We start from the raw sequence: 19,808 nt of genomic DNA on the forward strand, positions 1-19,808 counted from the left end.
TGAATTGGCAACTCCCCTTTCTTGGAATTTTCCATACTAAAACGTTTTAGTAGCTTTTCCAAGTATGTATCCGGACTGAGTCCTATCAGTCTCTTGCTTCTGTCTCTCACTATCCTTATTCCCAGAATATACGAAGCCTCTCCGAGGTCATCGACATACAATACGAGGAAGCTCACTATACGCCCATTGGCCTTGACATGCACACATGACTCATCTTCGCTTCGCAGAAAGCCAAACTCTTTGACCTTCTCGTCAAAACAAAGATACCATCTGCGAGACGCTTGCTTTAATCCATAAATGGATTTTTCAAGCCTGTACACCCTATTGGGATGCTTCGCATCGACAAAACCCTCTGGCTGATTCATGTAAACATCCTCAGCCAACTTCCCATTTAGGAAAGCGGTTTTTACGTCCATCTGCCAAATTTCATAATCATGAAACACAGCTATTACGAGCATTACCCTAATAGACTTTATTTTAGCAACTGGCGAGAAGGTCTCATCATAGTCAACTCCAGGAGTTTGAGTAAAGCCCTTCGCGACCAATCACGCTTTATAAGTGTGCACTTTCCCATTCATGTCTGTCTTCTTCTTGAAGATCCACTTGCACCCGACTGTCTTACGACCTGGTACATTATCAACCAAATTCCAAACTTTGTTGTCATACATGAACTGAATTTCGCTGTCCATTGCCTCTTTCCATTTAGCAGACTCTGGGCCTGCCATGGCTTCCTTGTAGCTATTAGGATCGTCCAGATTTATTAGTGTACTATCACTAATAAACGTATCCCATTAGTAGTAATATGGAAACCATAAAACTGGGGTGGAACACTAACTCTATTCGAACGTCTAAGAGGTAAGGACTGGTCAATTGGTTCAACAGGAGTTTCCTCCCCAGGTTGAATGCCAGTGTCAGAGGTTCCTTCATCTCCTGACTCTTGAAGCTCTTCAAGGTCAATCTGACTCCCACTGTCTCCTTGACTTATGAGTTCTCTTTCTCTGAAAACCGCTCTCCTATCAACAAAGACAACATTGTCACTTGGTCTATAGAAGAGATAGCCAAAAGACTTCTGTGGATAGCCGATAAAATAACACTTCTCACTACGAGGTTCTAGCTTGTCGTGAGTCTCTCGTCTTACGAAAGCTTCACAACCCTAAACCTTGATATGTGCTAACGAGGGAGCTTTCCCTGTCCACATCTCATGAAGTGTTTTGGCAACCTTCTTGGTGGGAACTAAATTAAGGATATGGGCGACAGTCTCTAAGGCATACCCCCAGAATGAGATTGGTAACGAAGCACGACTCATCATTGAACGAACCATGTCCAACAAGGTTCGATTACGTCTCTCAGCCACACCATTCAATTGTGGCGTTCTAGGAGGCGTCAATTGCGAAACTATTCCGCATTCTTTTAGATAGTCGTGAAACTCAAGACTCAGGTACTCTCCTCCTCGATCAGATCGAAGCATCTTGATTTTCCTGCCCAGCTGATTCTCTACTTCATTCTTAAACTCTTTGAACTTTTCAAAGGTTTCTGACTTTTGCTTGATCAAGTAGATATATCCATATCTGCTATAATCGTCTGTAAAAGTCACGTAGAAGCGACAAGCGTCCCTTGTGGTGGATCTAAAGGGTCCACATACATCAGTATGTATGAGATCCAATACACCCTCACCCCTTTCACATGTGCCAGTAAAGGGTGACTTGGTCATCTTCCCAAGTAAACAAGACTCACACACGTCATCATCCCTAAGGTCGAATGACTCCAAGACTCCATCCTTTTGGAGTTGGGCTATGCGTTTCTTGTTAACATGGCCAAGGCGACAATGCCACAAGCATTCTTTGTCCAAACTTGTGGACGAATCAATATTCAAAACATCATTTCCTAAATTATCTATAATTAACACAGATTCATAAATCCCATAACAAGGTAATGCATTGAAATAAAAACACCATTCAAATAAGCATTAATAGAACCATTACTATTATCAAACGAATATCTGAAACCTTGTCTAAACAATCCATGAAAAGAAATGATGTTCCTTGCCATATCTGGCGAATAGCAACAATTATTTAAATCTAGCCCTAACCCATTACTCAACACTAAGGAATAAACTCCGATCTTGGTGACTGGTGAAGACTTCTTATTTCGCATGATCAAGTTTATCCTTCCATGCTCCACTTCCCTACTTTCTCTTAGCCCCTGCAAATCAGAACAAATGTGGTAACCACATCCAGTATCAAGGACCCATGAAGTAGCAAGTGATGAGTTATTAGATTTAATTAAATACATACCTGCAAGGGTGGGATTTATCTTCCCATCCTTAATATCTAGCAGATATTTAGGGCAGATTCGTTTCCAGTGGCCCTTCTGGTGGCAATAGAAGCACTCTGCTTCCTTGGGGTCAGAAGAGGGCTTAACAGAACCTGTTTTGGTCCCACTAGAAGAGGAACCATCTTGGGTCTTACCCTTATGGTGGCTCTTAGAAGGAGCCTTCCTCTTCTTACCCTTTCCTTGGCCGATTGCCAACACAGGAGCAGCTACAGTAGAGGATGATGCAACAGATTTGTCCTTGAGGTTGCTCTCAGCTATCCTCAGGAGCCCTTGAAGTTTACTTAGGGTGACCTCTTCCTTGTTCATGTGGTAGGTCATTCTGAACTAGTTGTAGCAGGAAGGCAAGGAGTGGAGGATGATGTCGATAGCCAAATCCTCATCAAACTTAACATTAAGTTTGAGAAGACGATCAACATACCTTTGCATTCGTTGCAAATGGGCGGTTAAGGATTTCCCATTCCCCATCCTAGCGGTGACCATGTTGGTAATGATCTCATAGCGCTCTTGCCTCGCGCTTTGGTGGTACCTGTCCAGCAAATCTTGATGCATCTCATATGGATACATGTCCTCATAGGACTTTTGGAGTTCGAGGTTCATGGTGGCCAGCATTATGCAATGAACTTTCGTAGCATCACGGTCGTGGGCCTCAAAGGCGGCCATCTCTTCAGGAGTAGCTTCTTCTAGGTTGATCTTTTCTAGTTTCTCATCGAGGACATATTCTTTGTCCTCGTAGCGAGTTATCATGCGAATGTATCTCATCCACTCATTGAAGTTCGACCCATCAAATGTCACTTTTTGACACAGGTTCATCAACGAGAATGACCCAGAAGTGTTGTTGTTTGTGTTTGCGTTAGACATCTGAAATAGAAAGAAACAAAGTTTGATTAGAAATGAATCCCCAATTAAACACCCAAATGAGAAATTAGGGATAGGATCCAACAACATTATTTACAAATTAGAAAAGGGATGCCGTAATCTAAAAGTAAATAATTTGAAGGTAAGTGAATGACGATTCACTAATTTTCACCATGAAAAACGAAATAGAGATTAAGTTTTAAATGTATTTGAAAATTCCTAGATTTCTTTTGAGATTCATTGAACATTTCGATGGCATGTTTAAATCTCGATATGCACTTCAAATTTGCGACTGGGATGCCAAGGATCGCAAACAAGTTGTGAATAACCATACGAATCAACATGGTGCGCCCAATGTCTCTATCACCTAATCAATGTGCTGGTTAGCCACGCACGCTCCATTGATCTATGATAAACATCGAGCCACCCTTTGTCATCAATGTCAATCCCAAATTAGTGAGCCGGTTAGCCACGCACGCTCCACTAACGATTGGCAGGGGTACAAAGTGTAATTCCACAGAATAGCATCATTTTCACATTTTACCCTAAAGTAACTAAGATTGGGAATTTATAAAACAATGTAGTTACTTTAATATTTCCATTATACTTATAATGAGGAATTAAGTGCCCTATCCTATCCGTTCGGCTAACGACCCTCCACCAGTCAAGCAAGCGGTGGGTGTGAGTGTACACCCATTAAACGCCATTTTATAGGCAGCAACCTTATACCCACCTTATACACTGGCTTCGTGAATGAGGCCTACTAGCGATAAGACTAGCTTATTCTTATATATATATATATATATATATATATATATATATATATATATATATATATATATATATATATATATATATCGCCGAGTCCAGTCGAACAGAAGCCAGAAAAAACGATTTTCAGCATGTTAAACACACAAAGCATCCATACAACAGAAACCAATCAAGACTCTGATACCACTGATGAGTTTTATGCATAAGAACAATCCAATGTGCTCATACAAACCCTAATGCTTGGATCTAGGTTTCTCTATTGTACATGCAATGAATCCAAGACTTATAAACCCTAATCTAGCATACATAATTTCCAAATTAACATATAACATCAGATCTAGATGTTTACCTCTTCAAATAGTAGCTTGAATCTTCTTCTCTTGAGCTTAGAGTCACAATTGTAACTCCTCTAATGGATCACAAACACCACAAGCAAGAAGGCAACTTTGAGAGAGGAGGGAGGATGCTTAATTTCGGCCTAGGGTTTTCTCTTGGGAACAAGTGGCCGAATTGAAGCCTATGGGTCTTATTTATACTGTAGGCTGCTAGGGTTTCAGTCTAAACCCTAATGGACAACTTAATGACCAAGCAGCCCAAGGAACCTTGTGGAATAGGGCCTTGGACGAAAATATGATGATCCTTCATCATAATTTCGTTCCCCCTTAGTCCATTAGGTTTCCCAGCCCAAAACTCAACTATCACACATTTGACAGTTTATGCCCCTTTATTTAATTAATCTCTTTTAGTCACCAAATTAATTCCTAATTAATTTATGACTAATACTAATTAAATAAATATGATTTCTCCTTTAATATATTATTCTTATAATATATTAATAAACCATAATATCCTCTCTCTTTCCTTAAATTACCTTGTCAAGTTGCTTTGGTGAAGGCAACCCAAAAGGACCATGCATAACTGGGTCAAGTACATACCAAATATAGTTACGGGCTTAGACACTAATGCAACACTCCGCCCACGACATCTCAGCCACACCGGATGATCCCACCTGGCTACTCACCTCCTCCCACCATACCCTGGCTCGGTCCCTCAACAAACACGAGGCAAACCCCACTTTTTTCGCCTCGGGGAAAAAGCACGTGCGCTAGGCATTCTCCATGTCTGCCACCCAGCATCGACTAGCTATGGGGTCCCTGACCCCGAAGAACTCAGGCGCTCTGCACGCCTTGGACTCCCGGAATGAGGGAGTTCAGGGCCCGACCTGGCCCGCAACAATCTCGGCTCGGAAAGACCTGAGTCGCTCCTCCATGATCTCCATCATCCTTTCATTGACTGTCCCAAAAATCACTGGGGTATCATCAAGGATGCCCTTTGTAACCTCGGCTGCAATAAGCTCGCGCAACCTCTCGTTAATGGGTTCGGTACCGTCGCTCGACCCAGGTCCAGATCCTGATCCCCCTGCTCCATTTCCTGTCACCACCATCCTGATCTCTATAATACCATATGACAGAATGATCAAGATATCCAAAAAGGGGATCCTCCCACACAGGTTCTCCTCAGAGCTTCCAAATAACATTTTCATTTTTAGATAACCAAAACATTCCCATAAAATATGAAATCTGAATAACAATTGTTTTCAACATCCATAACATCAAACATTTTATTCAAAATATCATAGTGTCCCCAAATAAAATCGTCGGAGAGTACATGTCGTGCCATCAAACCTTGCCCTTGCCCTTAGGCTCTGAAGTACCTAAAACAATCAACAAACTGTAAGCTAATGCTTAGTGAGTTCCCCAGAGCATACCTCACACAATCCACATAATCACATAATCGAAATTTAGCTATAATAGCTACATAAACCACATAAGCCATGAATACAACATATAGGGATACCATGGAAACTCTCCGAGGTCTTATACCGAGTGCCACTGGACATGGTCTTAACTACCTGCCATGGGAACCCCCGCATGGTCTACCTGCCATGGGAACCCCTACATGGTCTTCACTAACTGTCATGGGAACCCCCGCATGGTCTTCAATAGCTGCCATGGGAACCCCCATATGGTCTTCACTAACCCAAGAAATATCTTACAAACTAAACATACAAATATACTTGGATTCCATGGAAACCCTCCAATGTCTTACACCAAATGCCGTGGGAACCCCCACATGGTCTTAATCTACTATCATGGGAACCCCCCCGGGGTCTTCCATGCAAATTTCATATCAACATAACACATAATCAATCTAGCAATCCACATATCATAAAATGGGTCGGCCTTCGTGCCTTAGACCCATTGGTATGGTGAGGAGACTCACCTCTGTCTGCTGAACTCGAAAGCTACTCACCTAACAGTCTGAAACCACCCTTGCTGATCCATAATGCCATTAACCCAAATTTAGGATTGTATACAATCTGATTAAAGAGCCCATTTAACTAAGCCCAAGTCCTTCCATAGTGGCCCAAAATTCTTTCCTTTGCTAATGACCTTAGATTCCATGACCAAAACTATTAATGGGCCTCATGGCCCTATAAGCCCCAACCTTAGCAACCATGGTCCAAAATAGATAAATTGGACCACCAACTCAAAACATGACCAGGCCCAATAACTGATTAAGGCCCAAAGGGCTTACAAGTCCAAAACAAGCCCAAAGTCCAACTGAGTGCGTCCTCCTTGCGTACCACTCCTGTACGCTAAGCGTACTACCTCCATTAGTCGTACGCGTTGCGTACATGCTTCTACGCGCGACGTACTAGTCTGGTATGCATAAATGACCATTAAGTGCTTAATACTTTGGATGTCAACGTCCAACTTTAGATCTGAGTCCATTAAGACGTCCTAAGGCATAAAGTTGGCAACTTTATGCCTTTGCATGCTCCATATGTCCCCAACAACCCATTAAGACCGGGTTTTAACTCATGCATGAGTTCAAAACATTCAACAAGACTACATTTTTAGGATATGAATGGACCAAGGGACCTCAGATCTATCTTTCCTAAGCTCTGGAGTTGCTCATACTCCTAAGAGATGATCCATGAACACAAAAAAGGAGTATATACAAAACCCTAGCTCTATAAATGACAATGATTCTCAAGGAAGAAGCTTTTTACCTCCTCAAGCGTCCTAAGCTGCTCTAAATGCAATATCCAGAATCCCTTTCTCATTCAAGCTTGTTTCCTCCTCTTCCTTTTAGCTAACACACCAAGAAGATGGTATTAAAGCACTCACAAGCTCAAGAACACACACTATAATGATTCTAGGGTTTTAGGGACGTTTGAGGGCGAAGGAGGTTGGTTAGGGTTGTGCTCAAATGAGATAAGGATGCTTATATAGTTCTTAAATCCAGAATTTAGGGTTTGAATATTCATCACTTACACCCCACGTACCATTTGGTACGCCCAGCGTACGTGCTAACCCTCCGCGTTCATCCATGCATTGTACGCTAAGCTAACTCTTGAAGTGTCACACCCTGCTAAAGCGGAAACACGGGGCGTGGCAGTTCAAAGGGTTTCATAGCAAAAGTTAAAAGACAACACCAACCATAGTATTAAAAATCATTACAAATTTACAATAGGATTGAACAACTTTTAAAAGAATTACAATGTAAATTGAAATACAACACATCCGAATGCTCCTAAAAGTGATGTGTCCCTAAGCGCCACTTACTTTATGATTCCTGAAAAAGCAAGTAAAACGAGCGTCAACTATCAAAATAGTTGGTGAGTTCACAAGTTTATAAAATCAAGATTTGGTATAAGACTTTCCATAAATACAAGTACATTGCTTTAATGAGAAACAAAGTTTATTACTATAATGAGAAACAAAGTTGATTGCTATGATTGATAAACGAGTTTGTATGTATATGAGCAAACAATGAGTTCCCAACCAAGCCTATGACTGATGCCCTATCAAGATCTATGTTTATTGTTCCATAGATTATATGGTATCATGCACTCCAGCAATCGGGCGAGTGAGGAGTTGTCAATTCCTAATAGCGCTATCCACAATGACCATTGGCTCAAAGAGTTAATGGTTGGAGTAAAGTATAAGGGAAGGGACTTAAGATGATATGTTCTCATGTTCCGTGTTGGATAGACATACATAGCAGAATATAGCAAGTTATAGCAAATTATAGAAAAATATAGCAATCGAGTTTGATACGAATCAATTTAAATACAACGAACAATAAATAGTTTTTCGGACATGCTTTTCCACCCCAAAAACATAAAAACCGAAAATAGGGGAAGTCTTGAATACTCACAAATGCATTGAGATGATGCAAATGGTGCCTTGATCTAAGTTCCACTTGTACCACTACCGAATCCTACAATAATGATATATGCTAGTGAGTCTCTAATCGAAATCTAACACTAGTGTACTTACTACTACAATAGAATTATGTCAATATTGTGTCAAAATTAATATTGATAAATTACAAACATATTTATGTGAAAATTAAATTTCAATGAATCAATTGTTATATAACAATTTAAGTGGAAAATTCCCATTATTGAAATGTTAATATTTAACATTTTAAGAGGTGTTCCAATGATTAAATATTCAAAAACTAAATCAATTTAGATCTAAACTTTCCCAAACATTGCATTTCAGTTTTAATTGAAGTCAAAGGCCTTAAGATAAATTTTCTTGAATTTTTGATTGGTCTAACTATTTTTCACCATTTAATTCCTTTAATAATCATAAAATCATGGAAAAATAGTAAACAGTTAATAAAAATTACTAAACTTCAGATTTTGGTTCTAACTACATTAAAAGACTTTCAGATAAATTTTCATGGTTTATAGATATGTATAACCATTTTTCTTATATTTAATTCTATAAATAGATAAAAAATTCATGAAAAATAGCAATCAGTTAAGAAAATTCCCCAAACTTTTTATATTACTGCCATTACACATACCTAGGCTGGAAAAAATATAAAACTGGATTTATAGACTGTTTAACCCAATTTTATGTTTTTTGTGCATTTATTCTAATAAAAATGGCGATAAATAGAAAACAGTTTCCAAAATTACCCAAACTTTTTGTATTACTGTTATTAAACATTCTTAAGTTGGGAAAAATATAAAAATGGATTTATCGACTGTTTAACCCAATTTTATGATTTTTGTGCATTTATTCTAATAAAAATGGAGATAAATAGAAAACAGTTTCCAAAATTACCCAAACTTTTTGTATTACTGTTATTAAATATTCTTAAGTTGGGAAAAATATAAAAATAGATTTATAAACTGTTTAACCGAATTTTATGATTTTTGTGCATTTATTCTAATAAAAAATGGATTTAAGTGTATTTAATGTTGGGAAAATAGAAGAAAAATACAGAAGAGAAAAATCATCAAAACTATTATGTATCATCCTAACATATTATAAGAGTTTCTGGTAAATGTTTATGAATTTTGGATGACCAGAACTATTTTTTCTATTTCTAGGCCATTATAAATACAAAAATCGGGGAAAAACAGGAATGCATTATGAAAAATTCTGAAAATATTTTTCTAAGTCTTCCACATAGAGTATAAGCTTCGAAAATTATTAGGCAGCCATTTCACCTTCTTTAAAGCGGTTTTATGATTTATTGGAGCTAAACAAAAAGAAAATTCAAAACCATACTAAACAATAACAAAAATCGATAAAATTTATTGAGGTGTCATTACTTAGTATAGGGGTCATCCACGAATTTACCTAGGATTTATAGACCTTAGAAAGTATTTTATATGATTTATTGCCCTATTTTCTGCATTAATTATAATAAATCGAGAAAAATGAATTATTCTTTGGAAATTTACAGATCATCTTATCTTGTTGATGGGAATCTGGAAAAAATCGGATTTGGTCAGAAAATGAGTTTTAGATATTTATTTGGAAATAAATCCTTCATGAACATATTTGAAACCTTTTAACTTTGATGATCTAGCTTCTAAGCTTGAAGATCATCACATGCATGTTTATTTGAACATCATTAATGAGTTTGAAATGTTCAAAATTTATTTTTGAAAGAAAACTTTGGATGCATGTGGTGATTTTCCACCAAAACGTGTAGAAAAGTGCATTTCCATGGTTTTGACTTAGGTTTAAGTCATGGATCTTCACCATTTTGCAACATGCAAGATGTTTTTGGTGAAAATCTACCACCATCATCATCAAAACTGAAGTGAATGAACATTCACATAAATTTTCTAAGAGAATGGTGTAGAAGAACAAGGAAATGCAAGAAAATCCATGAAAACTTGAAGGAAAATGAAAGGAAATCGTGTTCTACCTTAATGAACACCACTAGATGATGAATATTTTGAGTATCTTGAGTGTTCTTGGACATGTTTGCTGTAAAATTTCGTGGTTCATAGAGGGAGGAAGAGAGAAAATGTGTGTGAGAGTGTGAGAGAGAAATGAGAGAGAATGAGGGAAGATGAAGTGTGAGAGAGAAGAAATGATTTTGTGTTGGGAAGAGGAGAGATATGGGGAGAGAGATCCGAATTTTCAATGAGGAGATAGACTCCCCGCCTCTTCCATTTATTTTATATAAATTTCCCTCAATTTTTATAAAATTTCCCATTTTTTTATAAAGTATGCATTAAGCCATGATTTGTTTTATTAAATTATTGATTTAACTTGTTAATTAGGAATAAATGTTGATAGTTTAAATTTTATTTTCCTTGAATTCGTTTTCATAATTTTAATTATTATAAGATAATATTAGAAGCTTCATAATTATTTTTGTGACAACCCGGAAAATTTTTTGATTTTAAAGTCCAGTCAATCAACTCAACTGAGTGTCAAACTCATTAGTACTGAGTTCTAGCCCGGTTAAAGGTCATTCTAAGGAGTTTTGAGCCTAATACACTTAAGGATTAAGTGTCAGAAAGTACCTGCTAGAACCACAGTGTAGCAAAGCAAACCTTAACCTCATCTAAATGAGTTCACGACCACACGACCATGAGTTTACGGCCGTAAACTCATGTGGCCGTAAACTCAAGTGTTTATAGGTGAGACTTGGCCATTTCTAGTCATTATTTCATTCCTTGGCCGATTTTCCTTCAAATCCTCTCAAGTATCATCAAGACTTTCTTCCAAGATCTTCACATAAGTAAGTATTCTTCCTATATTTCTTGATACATCTCTTAATCTAGCCTCCTTCCATGATTTCATCCATAAGAAATCACTCTTTTCTAGATCTTCAAGAAACACCAAGAACACATACTAGTGTTCTTGGCCAAAACCGACCATTTCAAGCTTCAAGATTGTAAGTACTCCTTCCTGCACTTCATATCTTCTAGTAAGCCTTGAATCATGCCCTTGAAACATGCTTTTCCCAAGAACATCATGAGTTTACGGCCCAAGATCTTCCTTGGCCGTAAACTCAATGTTGAAGCATGTATGGTCCATAAACCCTATAAGATGCAAGGCAAGTGACCCATAACTCTTCCTTGATGATTGTATGACTTTAAACCACCCTCATTTAATAAAGTCTATGAGATTACGGCTGTAAGCTCCATGCTTGGCCGTAAACTCATCAAGGGCCTCATATGGGTGGGTCTTTCTCATGCAAGTATAGAACAAAAGTCCCTAAAGCATCCCTAGCCTTCAAACTCACTCTTAGCCATGTTTGACCCTGAGTTTACGGCCGTAAACTCCCTTGGGCCGTAAACCCATGGCCGTAAACACAAGTTAGTGCCATTTCACTTCCCTTTGATGAATCACATGTGATTCCAACACTTGGTCAAAGTGTTTCCTAGTCCCGGAAGGTGTTTCCTTTCATATAGTTGTTTATAAACACTATATTCATGTCAATATGTGTCCTTATATGTCATTTAGGACCTATTGTGTCTCGGGACTTCATTCGTGGAACTTCTCATCCTTACACGCATACCCGTTTGAATCACCCACATCAGGTGAGTTCATACCCCGTAATGAATCTTTTAACTCTTTTAACTGTTTTAAGGGGGGGGGGGAATACAAGTTGAACACAATGATAATTGTGTAAATGTTTGTTATAAACATCTTTCAAAATGTTACTTATGTCATTTATAAGTTGTCAAAACATTTCAAAAACTCTTTTAAAGTTATGTTACTTTATAGTTATATAAAACTCCGTTTTTAAAGTACAAACATAACTTAGTTGATAAATGAGTCTTTTCAGTAACAATCCAAGTAGAACATTAGTAAACTATAATAGGTATAGTTTAGTAGAATGTTATTCATTACTTCTAGTACAATGAAGCACACAAAGAGTCAGTTCTTACATGAGTCAAACACACAGTGAAGAGAAAAACACAATAGCATACAAAGAGAACACACAATTACGAGAAACAAACAGAACGTACAATATACAGTACAAAACAAACAAGTTAGGTTGCTATAGCATGAGAACACATACAGGATCTAATTATACCAATTGATCACTAACTCATTGTTTTAAACAAATGGTGATTGTTATATTAGGTATACATGATCATATAACCTTAATGTGAATTACACGGCTTGCAAGAATTTGCTGAGGTCGCGTTTGGTTCCCTTAATCTCTTGACAGGGAGAGCATTTAGTAGGGGTTCTAGCCTTCACATTATGACCGTAATAAAACAAACATGTTTTTAGGTTATCAGTACATCCGCATGTCATTATAAACGACAACTGTGTACTTACATTTCCCATTACTTTCATAAAGTGACAGTACCACTTGAAAGTCAAACTCAAACTATTTTCGAGTTAAGATAGTTATACACTAGGTAAAACATACATTTTTACAATCGACAAACGGAACAGTCGAGTCTAGCACGTAACAAAAGATTCCCTTGTGGAAGGCTACGTTTAAAAGAAAGGACCATAATGCTAGTCTCATGATTCCTTAATGTATACATCATATGATATATATATACCAATAGGGTCCGACAGGTAATAGGATGTGTGCTCTCCGCTTCACTTCTTGTTCCTTGTTTGGTTGTGGGCTTGGAACGAATTCACCCAATCTATTTTCTATCCGATTCTATATATATGTATACTTAGTATACATTAAGTCATCATAAGGGTACCAGGTATGGTTCAGGTTATAGGACACAGAGTCAAAGCACAGTTTTTCTAGTACAAAACATACTTTCCAAAATCAGTACTTTTGGTATTCAAAACTAGAAACTTCCCAGTAAAGGGTTTAATCCATTCTATTAAACCAGTTTAATTTAAAGGAACTTAGGTGAGTAACTCTATAATTCTTAGTTTATACATCATGTTTATATATAAAACTAATACGCAATAGGTAGTTGGATGTGTGCTTTCCGCCTTACTTCCTGTTCCTTGTTTGGCTTTGGGCTTAGGGCAGATTCACTCAATTAACTTTCTATCTGATATTAGATTATATGTAGCAGTGTAAACTAAGGTATTATAAAAGTAGTCACTGTGGTCACCATTTTACTATAAGAAAAATAGGTTTTCTTAAAGAACTTTTCATTAGATATAAAGGAACCATTACAATTAACTCCATGAGTAACAAGTGACTACACCAAGGTTATATATGACGATGTTCTAACAACCAATGGGATGTGTGCTATCCGCCTTAATTTATGTTCCTCGTTTGGTTGTGAGCTTGGGGCAGATGCGCACAATCGATTGTTTGTTTACTCTGAGTCTTATATAACTTGTACCCACTTAGTACCCATAGAAAGGGTTGTAGTGTCATTTTACTTAAACTTCCATCAAAGTAGGAAATATAGGATTTTCTAGAGGAACAGGCAAACTTTTCAAAACCGAACTTACAACTTACAACATTTTACAACTACATGTTTCAACTACATTTTCAACTCCATTTTACATCTACATTTTCAACAACACTTTACAACTTACTCATATCACTAAAATCTTATGAACTCACCAGCTTAATTACTGATCAACTCTTTCAAATAACTTGTATTCTCAGGAGACTATTAGACAGGTGCTCGTGCTGGGAATTCAGAAGATTGAGCATTATAGCTTCAAGTCTTGTTTTGTTATTTGTTTATGAATTCTATGTTTTGTGAACACACACATTGTAAACACTTTCTTTCGAAATGAAATGGTTGTTCATTACTTGCTTACCATATACATATCTCGTGATACTAAACATGATGTCCTTCACCCCTGAACGATTCCGTTGTTCCGGTTTTGGGGTGTGACAGATTGGTATCAGAGCATTGTTTATAGTGAACTAAGTATATCAACAGATAAAAGATATACAACTATAAATACAATGGGGCTTAAGTGCTCTGGATAATGATATATTTTTAGAATATAACTATAGGTTATAAAAATATACCTACTTGCTTATACATGTACATAATAGAACTAGTGTCACGAGGAGAACAGAACTAAAGTATTTAAAGGTTGGGCACTGTCGTCAACCTGAACAGTTATTTAATCATAGCTAGGATCAATATAGCCTAATCAACTACATTCATTCGAGATGTGACCGACATGTGTTTGGGAATGATGTGGTGTTGTAACAATGTTAAAACTTACCTGAACACCAGTCAAGAGAACACCAGAACAAGTACATTTAGAGTTAGAATACTATAGGAGTATTCTATGATACAATAGCGCGATAACGAGTTTAGAACGTACCAAGTACATTACGTTAAAATACTATAGGAGTATTTTAGTCCATATAAATACCCTATGTGATAACGTAAAAGACCCTTACGGATAGATCTATAATCTTGCAAGGTATATTCCTAAAAGTTTTATATATAATCAAGATCTTATAGACTTAGAATCTGTGGTCTACGCTTCGCTATCCATTCCTCTCAAGGGTGTAGTTTTGGAGTAGGATCACTTATTCGAAGGTCTATTTAATCTTCAATTATATACAAACTTGTATACATTGTACAATTATAGGAGGACCTCATAAGGATCACCCCATAAATTTACCTTAAAGCTCATAGATTCTTTAGTCACTTTCATTCTCGCACGACAAGCCCAGATAGATGTAACCACTTCCTCATAGTAGACAACAGAAGAGTCCAGGAGGAACAAGAACAAGTTCATGAGAAGTTTTCAAAGAGGGATCAGCCAAAGTAACCAAAACGTCTTACACGTCACACTAATAAATAATAATCTTATTATTTTAAATGAGCGAGTGGAAACGCTGCTCACATTTTATGTTAAGGATTATTTTCTTACATGCAACTGGTAACAGTTATTCAAGAAACAGATATTCATTCGAGGATAGTTATTCCAAATTCGTAGAGTTTATTAGGTATAGACTCTTTTATGAATTGTTTCTAGAACCCTATGGAAGTCAGGACCCGATACATCCAGAACTAGGATAACCTTGTATTTTCAGCTTTCGGCTTGTGTCCATTGCTTTAGACTTATTCTGTCTCATCTTGGTATTCTTTTAGCAAAGATGCCTCCTCGCAGATCTAGTAGACGCACTACTCCGATAACTCCAACGCCGCATCCTTCGCAAATAGATATGGCAGCTATGAACGCTGCAGTGGCTGCGGCTGTGGCAACAGCCATGGCTCGATATCACTCCATCAGTACCAGCGGAGGTGAAACGCCTACTGATTCTACTCGAGGTGAGGTCCCCGTGCGCTCGAGAGAGTTCTCTTACAAGGACTTCACCAAATGCCAGCCATTGTCCTTTAATGGGACTGAAGGAGTCATTTCCCTCTTGCAATGGTTCGAGAAAATAGAGTCGATTTTCGAAATCTATTTGTTCCCAGAAGAGAGCAAGGTAAAGTTTGCTGCCTGTACCTTCTCTGGCAAGGCCCTAACATGGTGGAATAGCCATGTTAAGTCACTGACCCTATCAGTGGCTAACTCCTTAGGTTGGGAAGACCTAAAAGAGTTAATGCGGGAGGAATACTGCCCGTTAGGCGAAATTCAAAAGCTGGAACGAGAGCTGTGGGATCTCACTATGGTCGGATCAGACATAGTGACCTACACTGACCGGTTCAGCGAGCTAGCAGCTCTATGCCCCGAGATGGTTACCCCTGAGAGTAAGATGATAGAAAGATACATTTGGGGTCTGACTGCTCCGACCCAAGGAAATGTGTTGTCTTCTTACCCAGCCACGTTCGATAGTGCTAAACGCCTGGCTCAGCGACTCATCGACCATGGAGTCCGCCATGCTGTAAAAGTCCCTATTCCCGAGCCATCTAGGAAAGAGGACTATAATCAGAAGTCGGGGAACAAGAGGAAGAAGAAGCGAACAACACAAGACACCCCGCAAAAGCAACGAGCTAGTACTATGTACACCGCTACGACGCCTACTGCTCCAACACCTACCAGTCGATATGCTGGAACCCTCCCGAAGTGTGGAAAGTGCAACTTTCACCACACCAGAGTATGCCGGGAAATGCAGTGTCTGAACTGCCACAGAAAGGGACACAAAGTCCGTTTCTACAGGGCACCGGCTCAACCGATCTCCCAAGTCCTCGGAGCTGAAGAAAACCAAGCCTGCTATGGCTGTGGTGAGACTGGACATTTTCAGAGGGACTGCCCGATAATAAGGAACTCAGGCACGGATGGACGCATTCTGATGATCACCGCAGGAGAATCTACCCCGGAGTCGTCGACGAGTAACGGTACGTTTTCGAAATAGTAATTACTTTTCAAAAAAAAAATTTATATTGGTATAAGATTAAAATTTGGGGACAACACTTAAAAGTAATTATAACAACTCACATGTTGAAATAGGTCACAGTATTCAAGAGAACTAAAAGATCCGTTTAGAGAAGCTATTATGGCTTACCATATACATCAAGGTTGTGCACAACTAAGATGTTGCAGACTTAGAGTGAGTGACTCCGCTTAGGTCCCCTTCCCTTAATTGCTTGAGGATTTTAGGCAGAGTTACTCAGTCGACTGCCTGGTTCATCTTAAATATACATAACTTGTATATGGCAGGCGATTGTAGTGGTACCAAGGAGGATCATGATATAAAGTATCCCCGCCAGTTATTAGAGCACTTTCGTTTGTATGTATGCGCACATAGCGGTAAGATACGTAGGGGTGTTAACATCAAAGAGAAAACAGGAAACACGGGCACATTTACAAAGAGTACATTGTCGAACATACTAGGCGTACAGTATCGAGCATACAAGGGATACATTATCGTATAGCAGACGTTTCTTTCATTTGACCAAAACTTTGTTCAGTAAAGAGTCCGTTGCTTTCATTCGTCATGAGTTGGCGTGGTCCGCACCATACTGAGCTCATATGTTTCTATCGCCTCGATCGGCAAGTTCTCGAAAATTTTGTCATTAGTATCGAAAGTCCGACCTAAACCACAATTTTATCTTTCGTATTCTAAACCCCGAAGTATTCGTGCGAAAAGTACTTTGTCCTCCGAAGCCTTATTGTCAGATGTCCGCAGACCGTCACGAAATACCACTTGTCCAGCAGAAGATGCCTTGGTAGAAGGCTACGTTTAAAAGAAAGGACCATAATGCTAGTCTTATGATTCCTTAATGTATACATCACAGGATATATATATATATATATATATATATATATATATATATATATATATATATATATATATATATATATATATATATACCAATAGGGTGCAACAGGTAATAGGATGTGTGCTCTCCGCTTCACTTCCTGTTCCTTGTTTGGTTGTGGGCTTGGAACGAATTCACCCAATCTATTTTCTATCTGATTCTATATATATGTACGATTAGTATACATTAAGTCATCATAAGGGTACCAGGTATGGTTCAGGTTATAGGACACAGAGTCAAAGCACAGTTTTTCTAGTACAAAACATACTTTCCAAAATCAGTACTTTTGGTATTCAAAACTAGAAACTTCCCAGTAAAGGGTTTAATCCATTTTATTAAACCAGTTCAATTTAAAGGACCTTAGGTGAGTAACTCTATAATACCTTAGTTTATACATCATGTTTATATATAAAACTAATACCTAATAGGTAGTTGGATGTGTGCTTTCCGCCTTACTTCCTGTTCCTTGTTTGGTTGTGGGCTTAGGGCAGATTCACTCAATTAACTTTCTATCCGATATTAGATTATATATAGCAGTATAAACTAAGCTATTATAAAAGTAGTCACCGTGGTCACCATTTTACTATAAGAAAAATAGGTTTTCTTAAAGAACTTTTCATTAGATATAAAGGAACCATTACAATTAACACCATGAGTAACAAGTGACTACACCAGGGTTATATATGACGATGATCTAACAACCAATGGGATGTGTGTTATCCGCCTTAATTTCTATTCCTCGTTTGGTTGTGAGCTTGGGGCAGATGCGCACAATCGATTGTTTGTTTACTCTTAGTCTTATATAACTTGTACCCACTTAGTACCCATAGAAAGGGTTGTAGTGTCATTTTACTTAAACTTCCATCAAAGTAGGAAATATAGGATTTTCTAGAGGAACAGGCGAACTTTTCAAAACAGAACTTACAACTTAAAACATTTTACAACTACATGTTTCAACTACATTTTCAACACCATTTTACATCTACATTTTCAACAACACTTTACAACTTACTCATATCACTAAAATCTTATGAACTCACCAGCTTAATTGCTGATCAACTCTTTCAAATAACTTGTATTCTCAGGAGACTATTAGACAGGTGCTCGTGCTGGGAATTCAGAAGATGGAGCATTATAGCTTCATGTCTTGTTTTGTTATTTGTTTATGAATTCTATGTTTTGTGAACACACACATTGTAAACACTTTCTTTCGAAATGAAATGGTTGTTCATTACTTGCTTACCATATACATATCTCGTGATACTAAACATGACGTCCTCCACCCCTGAACGATTCCGCCGTTCCGGTTTTGGGGTGTGACAATTTTCATATAATTTTTAAGGTTAAAGTTTATAAATGTGAGTTTTTAGGGCACTTAGCATTTTTTTGAGAGTTTCTAAATCTTTGGATATCAAAATAAATTGAATCTTTGAGACTTTAAATTATTTTTGAGTTTCATAACCCTTATTCAAATTAGAAATAATGCTTCTAATTTATTTTTACCAGTTTATTGGCATTCTATGTAGTGATTCCGAGATTCAAGCGAAATTGAAGAATCAAGTATACTAGTCCTAGTATTCAACTTTAACTTAAGTTTCTATGAGACTTTGACCTAATTTCTACTACTAAGTCAAGTGCACAATGTGTGTATATGATTCAGGAAAAGGTGTTCGAGTCAAAGAGTGACCCGAATATGGATAGTCTCGACAGTTAAGTAGTTATAGAATTCACATATCAATGTGAACTCTAAGTACACCATCCATTGTTTCTATCTGTTTCCAAGTTTCTACTAGGTTATAACTTAGCTTATAGTTACTTAGTATAGTATGTGTTGTGCCTATATGTGCAACTAAGTTTATCAAATCTAGAACTGACTCGAATTTTGACGGTTGTCACAGTCTCCCCCGGTTGAAAGAATTTCGTCCTGAAATTCAATTCGTGACACATTCTATTAGAACTCAGCCGAATACCATTGTATAATTGGAGAGATGGTGACTTGAAGAGTTCTTTGATTATTTTGGGTTAATTCCTCAAGGGAAGAACCCAAATCTTTAGGTATAATCAAATTAATGTTTCCTTAATTCGAGTTCTACAGTCTAGATTACGAGAAATTAGGATCATGGAAATCATGATCCAACCATGGTGACCTAGTTGAAAAAGATTATATAGTTAGATATTATCTAACTTAAAAGAACGTTATAAGTTTTGCTGAAGCACTAACTGCATTCAGCGTTAAATCCGCATTGATCCTCAAGTCGCATTTTAAATTAGCACTAAGTGTAAATTCACCACCTAATAAAGAAGAGATTAGGAACAATTTGTTCACTTCCGGGTTGGCTACTATATCTGGAAATGATATATTCCGAAATAAGAGTGGGTA

The sequence above is a fragment of the Lactuca virosa genome, chromosome 4 (genome assembly GCF_052849685.1).
Source record: "Lactuca virosa cultivar CGN04683 chromosome 4, Lactuca_virosa_CGN04683_v6, whole genome shotgun sequence".
Classification (NCBI taxonomy): domain Eukaryota; kingdom Viridiplantae; phylum Streptophyta; class Magnoliopsida; order Asterales; family Asteraceae; genus Lactuca; species Lactuca virosa.